This window comes from Triticum urartu, chromosome 3, assembly GCF_003073215.2.
Source record: "Triticum urartu cultivar G1812 chromosome 3, Tu2.1, whole genome shotgun sequence".
Taxonomy (NCBI): Eukaryota; Viridiplantae; Streptophyta; class Magnoliopsida; order Poales; family Poaceae; genus Triticum; species Triticum urartu.
Window position 1 is genome coordinate 702393131 of NC_053024.1, and position 10358 is coordinate 702403488.

Below are 10358 nucleotides of genomic sequence, written 5' to 3' on the forward strand. Positions count from 1 at the left end.
AAGGGACTTTCCTTGGCGTGGAAGGCAAGCTTGGCGATATGGATATGTAGATCTCCTACCATTGTAACCGACTTTGTGTAACCCTATCCCTCTCCGGTGTCTATATAAACCGGAGGGTTTTAGTCCGCAGGACAACATACAGAACAACAATCATACCATAGGCTAGCTTCTAGGGTTTAGCCTCTCTGATCTCGTGGTAGATCTACTCTTGTACTACCCACATCATCAATATTAATCAAGCAGGACGTAGGGTTTTACCTCCATCAAGAGGGCCCGAACCTGGGTAAAACTTCGTGTCCCCTGCCTCCTGTTACCATCCGGCCTAGACGCACAGTTCAGGACCCCCTACCCGAGATCCGCCGGTTTTGACACCGACATCGACCGTGTACGCAGCGGATGGGATGGAGTCACTGGGGGCAGGAGCAGCAATGGAACGATGGTGGGCGTGCGTGTGGAGTAGATGTGATCTGATCGTGGCGGCTAGGGTTAGGAGACACCACACACTTATTGTTGGGGAACATAGTAATTTCAAAAAATTACCTACACACACAGGATCACGGTGATGCATAGCAACGAGAGGGGAGAGTGTAGTCTACGTACCCTCGTAGAACGTTCGCGGAAGCATTATTTCAACGCGGTTGATGTAGTCGTACGTCATCACGATCTGACCGATCCAAGTACCGAAAGCACGACACCTCCTAGTTCTGCACACGTTCGGCTCGGTGACGTCCTCGCCTTCTTGATCCAGCAAGAGGGGCAAAGTAGTAGATGAGTTTCGGTAGCACGACGGTGTGGTGACGGTGTTGGTGAAGAACAATCTCCGTAGGGCTTCGCCTAAGCACTACGAAAACTATGACGGAGGATTAACTAGAGGGGACGGGGTTGCCGGCACACGGCTTGGTGTTTCTTGATGTGTCTTTGGTGCTAGCCCTGCCCCTCTATTTATATGTTGAGCCCTGGGGTCGAAACTTGGAGCAAAAGCCTCCTCAAAGTCGGTTTTGCCCGAAAGGCAAGAGTCCCACTCGGACTCCAGGACCAAACGCCACAATCCTTGGCGTCTGGCCCAGACGCAATGTGCTTTGGCGTCTGGCCTAGGGCCAGACGCCAGGGTCTCCGGCGTTTGGCCCCTTGGCCTCCGCAAAACTCCTTTTGCACCGACTTATAGCCGCATGGGCCTGACCCCTTGGCCAAATAATATCATCCAATATATGAATCTTTACCTCCGGACCATTCCGGAGCTCCTCGTCATGTCCGTGATCTCATCCGGGACTGCGAAGAACAATCAGTCACCAACATACATAACTCATAGTACTATATCGTCAACGAACGTTAAGCGTGCGGACCCTACGGGTTCGAGAACTATGTAGACATGACCGAGACACCTCTCTGGTCAATAACCAATAGCGGGACCTGGATGCCCATATTGGCTTCTACATATTCTACGAAGATCTTTATCGGTCAGACCGCATAGCAACATACGTTGTTCCCTTTGTCATCGGTATGTTACTTGCCCGAGATTTGATCGTCGGTATCGCAATACCTAGTTCAATATCGTTACCGGCAAGTCTCTTTACTCGTTCCGTAATACATCATCCCACAACTAACTCATTAGTTGCAATGCTTGCAAGGCTTATAGTGATGTGCATTACCGAGTGGGCCCAGAGATACCTCTCCGAAAATCGGAGTGACAAATCCTAATCTCGAAATACGCCAACCCAACAAGTACATTCGGAGACACCTGTAGAGCACCTTTATAATCACCCAGTTACGTTGTGACGTTTGGTGGAACACAAAGTGTTCCTCCAGTAAACGGGAGTTGCATAATCTCATAGTCATAGGAACATGTAAATGTCATGAAGAAAGCAATAGCAACAAACTAAACGATCAAGTGCTATGCTAACGGAATGGGTCAAGTAAATCACATCATTCTCCTAATGATGTGATCCATTAATCAAACGACAACTCATGTTTATGGTTAGGAAACATAACCATCTTTGATCAACGAGCTAGTCAAGTAGAGGCATACTAGTGACACTCTGTTTGTCTATGTATTCACACATGTATTATGTTTCCGGTTAATACAATTGTAGCATGAATAACAAACATTTATTATGATATAAGGAAATAAATAATAACTTTATTATTGCCTCTAGGGCATATTTCCTTCAGTCTCCCACTTGCACTAGAGTCAATAATCTAGTTCACATCGCCATGTGATTTAATACCAATAGTTCACATCACCAGGTGATTAACACCCATAGTTCACATCGACATGTGACCAACACCCAAAGGGTTTACCAGAGTCAATAATCTAGTTCACATCACTATGTGATTAACACCCAAAGAGTACTAAGGTGTGATCATGTTTTGCTTGTGAGAGAAGTTTATTCAACAGGTCTGCCACATTCAGATCCGTATGTATTTTGCAAATTTCTATGTCAACAATGCTCTACACGGAGCTACTCTAGCTAATTGCTCCCATTTTCAATATGTATCCAGATTGAGACTTAGAGTCATCTGGATCAGTGTCAAAATTTGCATCGACGTAACCCTTTACGACGAACCTTTTTGTCACCTCCATAATCGAGAAACATATCCTTATTCCACTAAGGATAATTTTGACCGCTGTCCAGTGATCTACTCCTAGATCACTATTGTACCCCTTGCCAAAAACAGTGTAGAGTATACAATAGATCTAGTACACAACATGGTATATTTTATAGAACCTTTGGCCAAGGCATAGGGAATGAGTTTCATTCTCTTTCTATCTTTTGCCGTGGTCGGGGTTTGAGTCTTACTCAGTTTCACACCTTGTAACACAGGCAAGAACTCTTTCTTTGACTGTTCCATTTTGAACTACTTCAAAATCTTGTCAAGGTATGTACTCATTGAATAACTTATCAAGCGTCTTGATCTATCTCTATAGATCTTGATGCTTAATATGTAAGAAGCTTCACCGAGGTATTTCTTTGAGAAACTCCTTTCAAACACTCCTTTATGCTTTGCAGAATAGTTCTACATTATCTTCGATCAACAATATGTCATTCACATATACTTATCAGAAATGCTGTAGTGCTCCCACTCACTTTCTTGTAAATACAGGTTTCACCGCAAGTCTGTATAAGACTATATGCTTTGATCAATTTATCAAAGCGTATATTCCAACTCCGAGATGCTTGCACTAGTCCATAGATGGATCGCTAGAGCTTGCATATATTGTTAGCACCTTTAGGATTGACAAAACCTTCTGGTTGCATCATATACAACTCTTTCTTTAATAAATCCTTTAAGGAATGCAGTTTTGTTTATCCATTTGCCAGATTTCATAAAATGCGGCAATTGCTAACATGATTCGGATAGACTTAAGCATAGATACGAGTGAGAAACTCTCATGGTAGTCAACACCTTGAACTTGTCGAAAACCTTTTGCGACAATTCTAGCTTCGTAGATAGTAACACTACTATCAGCGTCCGTCTTCCTCTTGAATATCCATTTAATCTCAATGGCTCGCCGATCAATGGCCAAGTCAATCAAAGTCCATACTTTGTTCTCATACATGGATCTCATCTCAGATTTCATGGCCTCAAGCCATTTGTGGAATCTGGGCTCATCATCACTTCCCCATAGTTCATAGGCTCGTCATGGTCAAGTAACATGTCCTCCAGAACAGGATTACCATACCACTCTGGTGCGGATTGTTGGAAATATGCCCTAGAGGCAATAATAAAATGGTTATTATTATATTTCTTTGTTCATGATAATTGTCTATTGTTCATGCTGTAATTGTGTTATCCGGAAATCGTAATACATGTGTGAATACATAGACCATAACACGTCCCTAGTGAGCCTCTAGTTGACTAGCTCGTTGATCAAAAGATAGTCATGGTTTCCTGACTATGGACATTGGATGTCATTGATAACGGGATCACATCATTAGGAGAATGATGTGATGGACAAGACCCAATCCTAAGCATAGCTCAAAGATCGTCTAGTTCGTTTGCTGTAACTTTTCTGAATGCCAAGTATCATTTCCTTAGACCATGAGATTGTGCAACTCCCGGACACCGTAGGAGTGCCTTGGGTGTTCCAAACGTCACAACGTAACTGGGTGACTATAAAGGTACATTACGGGTATCTCCGAAAGTGTCTGTTGGGTTGGCACAAATCGAGACTGGGATTTGTCACTCCGTATGACGGAGAGGTATCTCTGGGCCCACTCAGTAATGCATCATCATAATGAGCTCAATGTGATCAAGTGGTTGATCACGGGATCATGCATTACGGTACGAGTAAAGTGACTTGCCGGTAACGAGACTGAACAAGGTATTGGGATACCGACGATCGAGTCTTGGGCAAGTAACGTACCGATTGACAAAGGGAATTGTATACGGATTGATTGAATCCTCGACATCGTGGTTCATCCGATGAGATCATCGTGGAGCATGTGGGAGCCAACATGGGTATCCAGATCCTGCTGTTGGTTATTGACCGGAGAGTCGTCTCGGTCATGTCTGCATGTCTCCCGAACCCGTAGGGTCTACACACTTAAGGTTTGGTGACGCTAGGGTTGTTAGGAAGACTTGTATGTGATTACCGAATGTTGTTAGGAGTTCCGGATGAGATCCCGGACGTCACGAGAAGTTCCGGAATGGTCCGAAGGTGAATATTTATATGTAGGAAGTTGTCATACGGTCACTGGAAAGGTGGGGAGGCATATCAGTATTGTACCGGGGCCACCGGAGGGGTTCCGGGGGTCCACAGGGAGGGGCCACCTCTTCCGGAGGGCCTTATGGGCTGTATGGAGAAGGGAACCAGCCCAGGTGGGCTGGGGCGCCACACCCCCCTAGGGCCCATGCTCCTAGGGTTTGGGGGAAACCCTAAGGGGGGCGCCCCCTTGCTTGGGGGGAAAGCCCCCCCTCCCCTTGGTCGCCGCCCCCCCTCTAGATCTCATCTAGAGGGGGCCGGCCCCCTTTCCCCTTCCCCTACAAATAGAGGGGTGAGGGGAGGGTTGCATAAAACATCCAAGGCATGGCCCCTCCCCTTCCCAACACCTCTCCTCCTCCATAAGAGCTTGGCGAAGCCCTACCGGAGTACTGCAGCTTCACCACCACCACGCCGTCGTGCTGCTGTTGGAGCCCTCTTTCTCAACCTCTCCCTCCTCCTTGCTGGATCAAGGCGCGGGAGCCGTCCTCGCTCCGTACGTGTGTTGAACGCGGAGGTGCCGTCCGTTCGGCGCTAGGATCTTCGGTGATTTGGATCACGACGAGTACGACTGCATCAACCCGTTCTCTTGAATGCTTCTGCTCGTCATCTACAACGGTATGTATATGCACTCCTCTCTCCCTCGTTGCTAGATGACTCCATAGATTGATCTTGGTGATGCGTAGAAAATTTTAAAATTTTGCTACGTTCCCCAACAGTGGCATCATGAGCTAGGTCTATGCGTAGTTACTATGCATGAGTAGAACACAAAGCAGTTGTGGGCGTCGATATTGTCAATTATCTTGCCGTTACTAGTCTTATATTGATTTGGCGGCATTGTGGGATGAAGCGGTCCGGACCAACCTTACACGTACGCTTACGTGAGACCGGTTCCACCGACTGACATGCACTAGTTGCATAAGGTGGCTGGCGGGTGTCTGTCTCTCCCACTTTAGTCGGATCGGATTCGATGAACAGGGTCCTTATGAAGGGTAAATAGAAATTGGCAATTCACGTTGTGGTTTTGGCGTAGGTAAGAAACGTTCTTGCTAGAATCCTATAGCAGCCACGTAAAAACTTGCAACAACAATTAGAGGACGTCTAACTTGTTTTTGCAGCAAGTGTTTTGTGATGTGATATGGCCAAAGGATGTGATAAATGATATATGTGATGTATGATATGATCATGTTCTTGTAATAGGAATCACGACTTGCATGTCGATGAGTATGACAACCGGCAGGAGCCATAGGAGCCATAGTAGTAGAAGTAATAGATGACGAGACTACTTCAAGAAGACACGATGATGGAGATCATGATGATGGAGATCATGGTGTCATGCCGGTGACAACGATGATCATGGAGCCCCGAAGATGGAGATCAAAAGGAGCAAATGATAATGGCCATATCATGTCACTATTTGATTGCATGTGATGTTTATCATGTTTTACATCTTATTTGCTTAGAACGACGGTAGCTTAAATAAGATGATCCCTCGTAATAATTTCAAGAAAGTGTTCCCCCTAACTGTGCACCGTTGCGAAGGTTCGTTGTTTCGAAGCACCATGTGATGATCGGGTGTGATAGATTCTAACGTTCGAATACAACGGGTGTAAGCCAGATTTACACACGCAATACACTTAGGTTGACTTGATGAGCCTAGCATGTACAGACATGGCCTCGGAACACAGAAGACCGAAAGGTCGAGCATGAGTCGTATAGAAGATACGATCAACATGAAGATGTTCACCGATCTTGACTAGTCTGTCTCATGTGATGATCGGACATGGCCTAGTTAACTCGGATCATGTTATACTTAGATGACTGGAGGGATGTCTATCTGAGTGGGAGTTCATTGAATAATTTGATTAGATGAACTTAATTATCATGAACTTAGTCTAAATCTTTACAATATGTCTTGTAGATCAAATGGCCCACGTTGTCCTCAACTTCAACGCGTTCCTAGAGAAAACCAAGCTGAAAGACGATGGCAGCAACTATACGGACTAGGTCCGGAACCTGAGGATCATCCTCATAGCTGCCAAGAAAGATTATGTCCTAGAAGCACCGCTAGGTGATGCACCCGTCCCACAGAACCAAGACGTTATGAACGCTTGGCAGACACGTGCTGATGATTACTCCCTCGTTCAGTGCGGCATGCTTTACAGCTTAGAACGGGGGCTCCAAAAGCGTTTTGAGAGACACGGAGCATATGACATGTTCGAAGAGCTGAAAATGGTTTTTCAAGCTCATGCCCGGGTCGAGAGATATGAAGTCTCCGACAAGTTCTTCAGCTGTAAGATGGAGGAAAATAGTTGTCAGTGAGCACATACTCAAAATGTCTGGGTTGCATAACCGCTTGACTCAGCTGGGAGTTAATCTCCCGGATGACGCCGTCATTGACAGAATCCTTCAGTCGCTTCCGCCGAGCTACAAGAGCTTTGTGATGAACTTCAATATGCAGGGGATGGAAAAGACCATTCCCGAGGTATATTCAATGCTGAAATCAGCAGAGGTAGAAGTCAAAAAGGAACATCAAGTGTTGATGGTGAATAAAACCACTAAGTTCAAGAAAGGCAAGGGTAAGAAGAACTTCAAGAAGGACGGCAAGGGAGTTGTCGCGCCCGGTAAGCAAGCTGCCGGGAAGAAGCCAAAGAATGGACCCAAGCCTGAGACTGAGTGTTTTTATTGCAAGGGAAGTGGTCACTGGAAGAGGAACTGCCCCAAATACTTAGCGGACAAGAAGGCCAGCAACACGAAAGGTATATGTGATATACATGTAATTGATGTGTACCTTACCAGTACTCGTAGTAGCTCCTGGGTATTTGATACCGGTGCGGTTGCTCACATTTGTAACTCGAAGCAGGAGCTGCGGAATAAACGGAGACTGGCGAAGGACGAGGTGACGATGCGCGTCGGGAATGGTTCCAAGGTCGATGTGATCGCCGTCGGCACACTACCTCTACATTTACCTACGGGATTAGTTTTAAACCTCAATAATTGTTATTTAGTGCTAGCTTTGAGCATGAACATTGTATCAGGATCTCGTTTAATTCGAGATGGCTACTCATTTAAATCCGAGAATAATGGTTGTTCTATTTATATGAGAGATATGTTTTATGGTCATGCTCCGATGGTGAATGGTTTATTCTTAATGAATCTCGAGCGTAATGCTACACATATTCATAGTGTGAATACCAAAAGATGTAAGGTTGATAATGATAGTCCCACATACTTGTGGCACTGCCGCCTTGGTCACATAGGTGTCAAACGCATGAAGAAGCTCCATGTAGATGGACTTTTAGAGTCTCTTGATTACGAATCATTTGACACGTGCGAACCATGCCTCATGGGTAAAATGACCAAGACTCCGTTCTCAGGAACAATGGAGCGAGCAACCAACTTATTGGAAATCATACATACTGATGTGTGCGGTCCAATGAGTGTTGAGGCTCGCGGTGGCTATCGTTATGTTCTCACCCTCACTGATGACTTGAGTAGATATGGGTATGTCTAGTTAATGAAACACAAGTCTGAGACCTTTGAAAAGTTCAAGGAATTTTAGAGTGAGGTTGAGAATCAACGTGACAGGAAAATCAAGTTCTTGCGATCAGATCGTGGGGGAGAATACCTGAGTCACGAATTTGGCACACACTTAAGAAAATGTGGAATAGTTTCACAACTCACGCCGCCGGGAACACCTCAGCGTAATGATGTGTCCGAACGTCGTAATCGCACTCTATTAGATATGGTGCGATCTATGATGTCTCTTACCGATTTACCGCTGTCATTTTGGGGCTATGCTTTAGAGACTGCCGCATACACTTTAAATAGGGCTCCGTCGAAATCCGTTGAGACGACACCGTATGAATTATGGTTTGGGAAGAAACCTAAGCTGTCGTTTCTAAAAGTTTGGGGATGCGATGCTTATGTCAAGAAACTTCAACCTGAAAAGCTCAAACCCAAATCAGAAAAATGCGTCTTCATAGGATACCCAAAGAAACTATTGGGTATACCTTCGACCTCAGATCCGAAGGCAAGATCTTTGTTGCCAAGAATGGGTCCTTTCTAGAGAAAGAGTTTCTCTCGAAAGAAATAAGTGGGAGGAAAGTAGAACTTGATGAAGTATTGCCTCTTGAACCGGTAAGTGGCGCAGCTCAAGAAAATGTTCCTGAGGTGCCTGCACCGACTAGAGAGGAAGTTGATGATGATGATCATGAAACTTCAGATCAAGTTGCTACTGAACTTCGTAGGTCCACAAGGACATGTTCCGCACCAGAGTGGTACGGCAACCCTGTCTTGGAAATCATGTTGTTAGACAACGGTGAACCTTCGAACTATGAAGAAGCGATGGCGGGCCCGGATTCCGACAAATGGCTGGAAGCCATGAAATCCGAGATAGGATCCATGTATGAAAACGAAGTATGGACTTTGACTGACTTGCCCGATGATCGGCGAGCCATAGAAAATAAATGGATCTTTAAGAAGAAGACAGACGCGGATGGTAATGTGACCATCTATAAAGCTCGACTTGTCGCTAAGGGTTATCGACAAGTTCAAGGGGTTGACTACGATGAGACTTTCTCACCCGTAGCGAAGCTGAAGTCCGTCCAAATCATGTTAGCAATTGCCGCATTCTATGATTATGAGATATGGAAAATGGATGTCAAAACGGCATTCCTTAATGGTTTCCTTAAGGAAGAATTGTATATGATGCAGCTGGAAGGTTTTGTCGATCCTAAGAATGCTGACAAGGTGTGCAAGCTCCAATGCTCGATTTATGGGCTGGTGCAAGCATCTCGGAGTTGGAACATTCCTTTTGATGAGATGATCAAAGCGTTTGGGTTTATGCAGACTTATGGAGAAGCCTGCATTTACAAGAAAGTGAGTGGGAGCTCTGTAGCATTTCTCATATTGTATGTGGATGACATACTGTTGATGGGAAATGATATAGAATTCTTGGAAAGCATAAAGGCCTACTTGAACAAGTGTTTTTCAATGAACGACCTTGGAGAAGCTTCTTATATATTAGGCATCAAGATCTATAGAGATAGATCGAGACGCCTCATTGGTCTTTCACAGAGTATGTACCTTGACAAGATATTGAAGAAGTTCAAAATGGATCAGTCAAAGAAGGGGTTCTTGCCTGTACTGCAAGGTACGAGATTGAGCACGGCTCAATGCCCGACCACGACAGAAGATAGAGAAAATACGAGTCTCGTCCCCTATGCCTCGGCCATAGGGTCTATCATGTATGCTATGCTATGTACCAGACCTGATGTAAACCTTGCCGTAAGTTTGGTAGGAAGGTACCAAAGTAATCCCGGCATGGAACACTGGACAACGGTCGATAATATCCTGAAGTACCTGAAAAGGACCAAGGAAATGTTTCTCATTTATGGAGGTGACGAAGAGCTCGTCGTAAAGGGTTACATCGATGCTAGCTTCGACACAGATCTGGATGACTCTAAGTCACAAACCGGATACGTGTATATTTTGAATGGTGGGGCAGTAAGCTGGTGCAGTTGCAAGCAAGCGTTGTGGCGGGATCTACATGTGAAGCGGAGTACATGGCAGCCTTGGAGGCAGCACAAGAAGCAGTCTGGGTGAACGAGTTCATTACCAACCTAGGAGTCATACCCAATGCATCGGGCCCGAT